The sequence below is a fragment of the Marmota monax genome, unplaced genomic scaffold, assembly GCF_021218885.2.
Source record: "Marmota monax isolate L192 unplaced genomic scaffold, Marmota_monax_Labrador192_F-V1.1 WCK01_AAM20220418_F8-fsc00198, whole genome shotgun sequence".
NCBI classification, from domain to species: Eukaryota; Metazoa; Chordata; class Mammalia; order Rodentia; family Sciuridae; genus Marmota; species Marmota monax.
This window is the reverse complement of record NW_026693558.1, coordinates 1,970,290-1,980,117: the sequence shown is the minus strand read 5'-3', so window position 1 is coordinate 1,980,117 and position 9,828 is coordinate 1,970,290. Positions and strand designations below refer to the sequence as shown.

The 9,828-nt window shown below is 37.6% G+C and overlaps 1 pseudogene; it reads left to right on the top strand.

The window, feature by feature from the left end:
• Positions 1–6,149: 6,149 nt before the first annotated feature.
• On the top strand, positions 6,150–7,325 carry LOC124102393 (elongation factor 1-alpha 1-like; annotated as a pseudogene).
• The last annotated feature ends 2,503 nt before the right edge of the window (positions 7,326–9,828 follow it).

Sequence of the window (9,828 nt, the reverse complement as noted above, 5' to 3'; positions counted from 1 at the left end):
ATTTTAAAGAATCATCTAAGTCCAAATCACAACTACCTTCATTGATCTCTTCCAACATGTCACGATTTTATCTGCATAGAAATTCTTTCTAATAAATACATATCATATTCTCCATATTTCTAGTAAATATTCAAGCTTACTTTCTAAGTCCCTGTGTTTGAAGAATATCAATATTAAAGTTCTACTCCCTTTCATATACATGAAAAGTAAGCTTTAAAATGTTTCATGAGAAGCAGCTATTCCTCTTCTCAGACTATACCCAAAGAACCTAAAAACAGCATACTATGTGGACACAGCCACATCAATGTTTATAGCAGCACAATTCACAATAGCTAAACTGTGGAGCCAACCTAGATGTCCTTCAGTGGATGAATGGATAAAAAAAAATGTGGCATTTATACACAATGGAATATAATTCAGCACTAAAAAAGAACAAGATCATGGCATTTGCAGGGAAATGGATGGCATTAGAGAAGATTATAGTAAGTGAAGTTAGCCAATCCCAAAAAAAACAAATGCCGAATGTTTTCTCTGATATAAGGGGGGTGATTCAAAGTGGGGTAAGGAGGGAGAGCATGGGAGGAAGATTACCTCTAGTTAGGGAATAGGGGTGGGAGGGAAAGAGAGGGAGAAAGGGAATAGCAAGGATGTGGAAGGAGATGGACATCATTATACAAAATACATGTATGAAGATGTGAATTTGGTGTCAACATACCTTATATACAAACAGAGATGTGATAAATTGTGGTATAAAGGTGTATTAAGAATTGTAATGCAAAAAAAAAAAATAAGAGAGCTCATGTATAATGGCATAATTTGGCATGAACATACTTTATATACAGAGTTAAGAAAAATTGTGCTGTGAATGGATAATTATGAATGTAATGCATTCCACTGTTGTCATGTATGTAAGAAATAATAAAAAAAACAACCACAAGTCAGGTCACAATACATCCCTGCTGAATTTCTTACAATATCTTTTCACTCTACAGACAATTGAAGCCATTCTTCTCATTAGCTTCTGCCTATTTTCTGTCTTCCTTCAGAAACTTCTTCCTCATCCTCTGTCAGTAAGATGTAGTAGCAAATGCCTTCGGATAAGAGGCAGGTTAATCTTCTATTGTGTAATCCAGGATAAACCAGTTTCCTTTTTCTCTTTCCTAAACTCACTTTTTTATTTTATTTATTTTTATTTTTTTATTTTTAGAGCCTTTGCAAGTGCTTCAGTATCTTCCAGCCTTAATTATACTTGGTGAACTCAAATGTCACCTTCTCAGGTCATTCTTAACTCCCCTCTGTCTATTGCTGGTCACATCCCTTCCACTTGTTCACTATCCTCGGAGCATGTATAATTACTTTTCAGGATATAACAGTCTAATGTGTTTATTATGAATCATCCACACAAAAGTTGAGCCCCTTAAAGCATAAAACTTATCTCTCTTATTTACTACTGTTTTGTCGAGAACTTGAGTGGTACTTGACATATAGTATGTAGGTTTTTTTAACCATGTGTTTAATAAAGAAATATGTTTATTTGCCAAAAAAATAAAAATAAAATGTCTCATGAAGCCCTCCTCTGTAAGATAAGTAATCCTTCCCCAACCTAGTCTTCACTATAAACCTTCTAAGGCATTCAAGGCCAGCCTCTTCAACTTAGCAAGGCCCTAAGCAACTTTGCAAGACCCAGTCTCAAAATAAAAAATAAAAAGGGCTGAAGTGACACTCCATAATAAAGTGTCCTGAGTTCAATCCCCTGTGCAAATAATAAAATAAAGTAAAATAAACCTTCTAAGTACTTTATTTATGTAAACGGCACATGTTAATTTGCTTGTTCATTCATTTGATATTGAAATCCTTTCTTGATTTCAAAATAGCTGGAAGTATTTTACAGATTTAAAGGACTTTTTTTTTTTTTGCCAGAATAAAGCATAAGGAAAAGCAAGTACAAGTGAAAGGAAGAATACCATAAGCAGAAGAGCAAATGCCTTCGGATAAGAGGCAGGTTAATCTTCTGTTATGTAATCCAGGATAAACCAGTTTCCTTTTTTAAAGTTGTAAGATTCCCACAATGGTGAGAATCGTTAACCATGCCTGGAACATAACACTAAGCAGCCCACACAAATCCTCCACGTACTTGTGCCCACACCAGCTCAGCCAACTCTCCAGGAGCAGACTCTTATTCTCTAGTACCTCCATCACCAAGGTGAGTTCACTCAGGCCTGCTTGCTCAAGAGACCAAAGAACATATTGGGGAGGATTCTATATAGAAACAGAGAATCATCAAAGCTCGAGTAATGGGTCCAAGCCCCACAGATCAGTGTCAGAGGGCAAGAAGTGTGTTATTTTCACTTTGGAGAGACAGCATATATGGGACAGATGACATTTTATGAATCCAGTGAGCAACAAGAGATGAGCACAATAGCCTGGTTAGCAAATCAGACTAGCTTATTTGGAGTGGTGAACCACCCTCTGGTCTGTAGGCTCCACCTTAAAATTGTGCCCCAAATATGGCAATTCTTAGTATCTCTGCCTCCCACACCCTAGAGCAAGCAGCTAGGTTCCCTCTCCTAGATCACTCTCCTAACCTTCTCACTAGCTTTACAAGCTTCCTGTCTTGGCCCCTATCGAATTCTCCACTTAGTAAGTAGAAGGATGCATTTACAATATAAATTGGATCATGTCACTTCTTCTACCTTAAATCTCTTTAATAACTTCCTCATATGCTTGGAATGAAATCAACTTACCTGACCACGACTTGAAACCTGACCATGACTTGAAAGACAGTCTCAAGGCTAGCCACAGGATACATATCCAGCCTCATTTCCTACCACGATCTCTCCAGTTCATAGTGTCCCCCTTTTTCTTTCTCAAATACATTAAAATACTCCCACGTCAGCCTCTTATGGTTTCTGTATAGGAGAAACGAGCACTCTGAGAAAAAGCAGGAGCAGAATATGTCTCTGAAAAGAGAATAGGGCATCTCTTTCTCTCACTCCCTCTGATTTCATATGTGTTTGTAACACACACACAAAAGGAACCTAAGGATACTGATAGGGGAAAGGAGAGCAAAGATGAAGAAGTACATCAGGAATAAAGAAAGGAAGAAAAAGAAAAGCTAGGCCTTGGTCATGACTTTGTATTTCTGTCATAACAAATTACCACTTACTGAGCTGCGTAAAACAACACTATTTTATCATCTCATAGGCCTGTAAGTCGGAATGCCTCTAGACTTAGGTAGTTCTCTGGGACCTACCAAGTTCAAATCAAAGTGTTGTCAAGACTTCATTTGCTTCTGAAGCTCTGGAGATGAATCTGTAGATATTCGCTTAGGTTGTTGGCAGAATTCAGCTCCACGCAGTTGTTGGACGGGGGTACCTGTGTCATGGCTAGCTGTTGGCCAGGGGTTGTTCTTAGCTTCTGGAGGCTGCCCACATTCTTTGGCTCACAGCAGCACTGGATCACGTTTTACTCATGGTTCAGATGTCTCTGACTTCTCCTTCAGCCGTCTCTGTCTGAGTGATACTTTTGTGGCTTTCACAGACTCCTATGATGAAAGTGGACCAATCTAGATAATTAAAGGTAATCTCTGTTTTAGGGTCAGCTGATATGTAACCTTAACCACTTCTAGAAAGCTCCTTTCAGGATAGTATCCAGATTAGTGTTTGGTTTAATAATGAGAGAATAGGAAACTTGGGCAGACATCTTCAGAAATCTGCCTACTATGACATCAAATACCAGCTGAGTGTTTTTCATACATTAGGAAGTTTAATTTTCCTAAAACTAATATAACCAGGCAATAGGTCCTGTTATCACTAAAAACAATAGGAGCAAAAAAAAAAAAGAAAAAAACTTAATATTTTTTTTTATTTTCAAACCAAATGAGTATACCTATCAGACTATTTTAATACACCTGTAACTGGATTTTACTGTATAAAGTTTATACACACACACACGCACACACACTAAACTTCATGGAATACGTCTATTGCATATGCAAGGGACAAATATAACAGAGGTTACTTTGGATCTCCTGTTATCTAAAATCTCAACTTGCCTTCCCTCTATGCTCATTTCAATAGTGTGGCCAAAAATTCTAATGCTGAATCAGTGATCATGGCATTGCCATGGCAACCCAGCAGGGGGCCTCCAGCATGAAGCCACCTTCACTTAACTGCAGCATAAACAATTCACCTGATTATGGGCTATTAAGAGGCAACACACAAGAGCATGTGAATAGAAAAAGAAAAGAAGGGTTTGGGTAATGTACTTTGAAATACATTCTGGTAATCTCTAATAAGCCAAGTTGAAAAAAGAAGATGCTGAGAAAAATGGTGAAGAATCCTTCCCATAGATTTTGCAAAAATTGGACAGGTTCACAGCTAGCTGACTTTGTGGAAGTGCTTCTGTGAGATTTCAGGATAGTTTTTTCACTAAATTTTGCAATATTTCTCTCTCCTTTTCCCTTATTTCACACACACACATCCACACACACACATAATCCTTTTCTCACCACATTAAAAAAAACACAAAAGTGAGAAAGTTTATGCTATTTTAAGCTGGGGAAGAAGACTATATCTATATATCTATATATCTATATATCTATATCTATCTATCTATCTATCTATATATATATATATATACATATATATTCTCACACACACACACACACACACACACAATATTTCTGATATTGGGTTCCTGATACAGGAACAAAGCCCAGGAAGAGAATGACTTTTACAAAACATAACACAAATATTTCTTTAAGCCCATAAATTTATAACACTGTCCTGAGAGATGCCCTGCTAATTGTCAGAGCAGATAGCCCCTCACCTCTGACTTGAGACTTTCTAGGCAGACCCCTCACTGACACTGAATATCTACCCTTGCCTAGGCTGTCAACTAATGCAGACATTTCTGCCTAGAAGAAATGTGTTAAGTCACGTTAAAGTTAATGAGTTTTATCTAGCATAATTTCTTGCTACCAAAATGTTTACAGCCTACCACCTTCCTTTTTTAAAAGGAGGGAGAACTCTTTCTTCAGGCACACACTTCCCACATATCTCCTAGGCTGCCTTTTCTTAAATTCTTCCCCCAAGAGTAACTGTGCAGCCCCCACTTCAACTTTATCCCACCCCAATCCTTCACTAATCACCCTGTGTTCATACACCTGTGCACAGCTTTCCTGAGGATGAATTTCAACAATCTATACATGACCCCATCATTAAAGTTTTAATACAAAGGATACTTTGTTCTCTGACAATGACACCATTTTACCAAGAACTCATCAGTAAAATTATTATTCAACAAGGTCAACACTTTGATCTGATAGAGCCTTACAGAAAGGACAGAATATTAAGCAAAGACAATACAGCCTTTCAATATGAGCCTTTGATATGACCTAGCAAAGCACTCTGTGGTGATCAATCTACAAAGTAACCAAATGCAGCCATTTAAAGAGCTGTTAGCATTCATGAGTAGTTGCATCAGGGAGACCTATGTTTCATTTTGAAAATGGAATTATATTTTATGGAGAACGTTTAACTGCAGTTATGACTTAGCCTGTAAAGTCTGCAAGATAAGCAATAAATCATATCTCTCAAAGAGTAAAGGAAGGTAAAGAATGTCCTGAAGAAATTCTGAAGATGTTACAGATGGACACCATCTTCGCAGCTTTAGGGTCAGGCACAATTTTCTTCTAGTTGCAGTACTGGACAATTTAGAAACTGGTTACCTTGGAAAAGTTGTTTAACTTCTCTGCCCATGGTTCCCACCAGTGTGGTACACAGGTGATTAGAAAAACACAGACTAGATTAGTCAAATTGAGATACTTTGAACAGTGAAACAGGGGGCATTATTAATAACTACACCCGGACAACAGGAGTGACCCAAGACCACTGGGGCAGGCCAAATACATATGATTTTCCTGTCAAGATAATGAAAAAATCAATGCCTCCACAACAACACTAAATGCTGACACAGATGGGGAGCAACAGGAATTTGTATTTGTTGCTGAAGGGGATGCTAAAAGGGTATGACTACTTCAAAAGGCCGTTTGGGAGTTTCTTTAAAAATCAAACACATGTTTTTTGGCAACAGGGTTGCAGCCAGAACACAAGTGTTTTGGAAACCATCACTAAATCAAAGCCAAAATGGAAAAGGAAAAAAATTGTATTGACATGGTTGTCATTGGACATGTCGAATCAGGCAAGTCCACCACTACTGGACATCTGATCTACAAATGTGGTGGGATCAACAAAAAAAGAACAGGAGTCTGCTAAGGTGGTAAAGGGCCCCTCAGTATGCCTAAGTCTTGCATAAACTGAAAGCTGAACATGAGCATGGTATCACCGTTGACATATCCCTGTGGGAATTTGAGACCAGTAAGTATTATGTGACTAGAACTCATGCCCACAGCCATGGAGATTTCACCAAAAACCTGATTACAGACACATCTCAGGCCAATTGTGCTGCCCTGATGGTCACTGCTGGTGTTGGTAAATTTGAAGCTGGTATCCCCAAGATTGGGCAGATCCCTGAACATGCCTTTCTGACTTACACACTGAGTGTGAAAAACCGTATTGTTGGTGTTAATAAAATGAATTCCAGTGAGTGACCCTAGAGTCAGAAGAAATATGAAGAAATGGGCTAAGGAAGTCAGCATCCACGTTAAGAAAACTGGCTACAATTCTGACACAGAGGAGTTTGTGCCAATTTCTGGTTGGAATTTCAGGCATGAAATTGGCTCCAGTATGCTGGAGCCAAGGCTAATATGCCTTGGTTCAAGGGATGGAAAGTCACCCGTAAAAAGGGCAGTGCCAGGGGAATCATGGTGCTTGAAGCTTTGGATTCATCCTACCACCAGTGCATCCAAGTCTTTTCATTTGTCCTTCCAGGATGTCTACAAAATTAATGATATTATTAATGTGCCTGTGGGCCCAGTGGAACCTTTGCTCCAGTCCATGTCATAACTGAAGTCAAGTCAGTTGAAAGGCACATAAGGCTTTGAGTGAAGCTCTTCCTGGGGTCAATGTGGGCTTTAATGTCAAGAACGAGTCTATCAAATATGCTGATCATGGCAATGTTGCTGGTGACATCAAAAATGACCCACTGATGGAAGCAGCTAGTTTCATTGCTCAGTGATTATCCTGAACCTGCCAAGCCATCAGTGCCCCTGTCCTGGATTGTCACACAGCTCACAATGCTTGCAAGTTGCAGAGCTGAAAGAAATGATTGATCATCATTCTGGTAAGAACCTGGAAGATGGTTCTAAATTCTTGAATTCATGTGAAACTGACATTGTTGATTTGATTCCAGGCAGGTTATGACAGTCCAGAAAGCTAAAGAAATATTACCCCTAATGCCTGCCACCCCAGACTTAATCCATTATGAAAGAACAATCTCAAAACTTGTTGTCCCAATTGGCCATTCAGGTTTAATTGTAAAAGACTGGTTATGATAACAATGCACCATGAAAACTTCAGAGGAAAGGAGAATGTTTTTTGGACCACTGGGGCATTTTTGGTGTGTGTGTGTATGTGGCAGTTTTCAGTTATTAGTTTTTTTTAAAATCAGTACTTTCTAATGGAAACAACTTGACTGAAAATCTGTCACACAATTTTGAGAGCCATTAAAACTAAAGTTTAGAGAAAAAAAAAAAAGCTAAAACCTACACTTACCATACTATCCAGCATTGTGCCACTTGTTATTTACTCAAAAGAGGTGGAAATTTATGACACACAAAAATCTGCTCACGAGTGTTTGTGACAGCTTTATTTAAAATGGCCTAAACTTGGAAGCAACTAAGATGTTCTCTGGAACTGATAAACTCTTATATCCAGGCAATAGAATATTATTCAACATTTAAAGAAATGAGTTATCAACCATGAAAATACATGGGGACAATTTAAATGCACACTATTAAGTGGGAAAAAACATTCTGAAGAGGCTACATACTGTAGGAGTTCAAATATAGAAATTTCTAAAAAATACAAAACTATGAATACAATAACAAGATCGGTAGCTGCCAGGGATTAAGGACGAAGATAGGATGGATACATGGAGTACATTTTTTTAGTGCTGTGAAACTACTCTGTACCACATAATAATGATGGTTACATGCCATCATGTATTTGTCTAAATCCATAGAGTACACAGCACCAGGAGTGAACCCTAAGGTAACCCATGGACTGGTATAATGCTGTGTCTATGTAGCTCCATCAGTTGAAACAGGTTTGTGGATAAGAAGGAAGTTGTGGATGGGGGCAGGGCAGTGGTACAGGGGATCCTCTATCCCAAATTTTGCTGTGAATCTGAAACTTCTCTTACAATTAAGACTGCTATATACTCAGAGGACTTAAAATCAGTATACTTTAGTGATGCAGCCACATCAATGTCTATAGTAGCTCACTTCACAATAGCAAAGCTATGGAACCAACCAAGTTGCCCTTCAACAGATGAATGGATAAAGAATATGTGACATGAATACACAATGAAATATTACTCAGCCATAAAGAAGAATGAAAGTATGGTATTTGCCGGTAAATGAGTAGAACTGGAGACTGTTAGGCTAAGTGAAATAAGCCAATCCCCAAAAGCCAAAGGCCAAATGTTCTCTCTTTTATGTGGATGCTAACCCACGATAAGTGGGGGAGGGGATGGAAGTTCATTGGATTAGACAAAGGGGAATAATGGAAAGGCAGAGGGAATCAGAATGGAAAAGACAGTAGAATGAATTGGACATAACTTTTCTATGTTCATATATACACAGCTGGTGAAACTCCACATGATATACATAGTTAGAATGGGATCCTAACTAGAGTAAATTATATTCCTTGTATGTATAATATGTCAAAATACACTCTATTGTCCTGTATATCTAAAAATAATGAATTTTAAATTGTCAAAAATAAATAAAATATTCTTGGGTCTTTTTTTTAAATACAATCTACCAGCCTATGTCTTTTGATTGGTAAGTTTAGGCCATTAACATTGAGGGTTATTATTGAGATATGAATTTTATTACCAGTCATTTTTGTTTATTTTTGGTATTTAGTTTTACTTGGTTTCTTCTTTGATTGGCTTTTCTTTTATTGTAGTTCTTCCCTTTGCAGATTTTTATCATTTTTCATTTCCTCCTTGTGAAATATTTTGCCAAGAATGTTCTGTAGTGCAGGCTTTCTTGCTGTAAATTCATTTAGTTTTGGTTTATTATGGAAGGTTTTTATTTAATTGTCAAATTTGAAGCCTAATTTTGTTGGACATAAGACTCTTGGTTGGCATCCACTATCTTTCAAGGCTTGGTATATGTTGTTCCAGGATCTCCTGGCTTTGAGAGTCTGGGTTGAAAAATCTGCTGAGATCTGAATTGATCTTCCTTTATAGGTAATCTGACTTTTCTGTCTTGCAGCCTTTAAAAGTCTATACTTATTCTGTAAGCTAGGCATTTTCATTATAATGTATCTTGGTGTAGATCTGTTGTAATGTGTACATTTGGTGTCCTATAGGCCTCTTGAATTTGATTTTCCAATGCACTCTTCATGCTTGGGAAATTTTCTCATATTATTTCACTGAAGAGATTGTGCATTCCTTTGGTTTGAATTTCTGAACCTTCTTCTATCCCAATGAATCTTAAATTTGGTCTTTTGACAGTATCCCATAATTCTTGGATATTTTGTTCATGGTTTCTTACCATCTTCTCTGTGAGGTCAACTTTATTTTCGAGATTGTATATTTTGTCTTCATTGTCTGAGGTCCTGTTTTCCAAGTGATCTAGTCTGTTGGTGTTGCTATCTATTGAGTTTTTTAATTGTCTTATTGTTTCTTTCATTT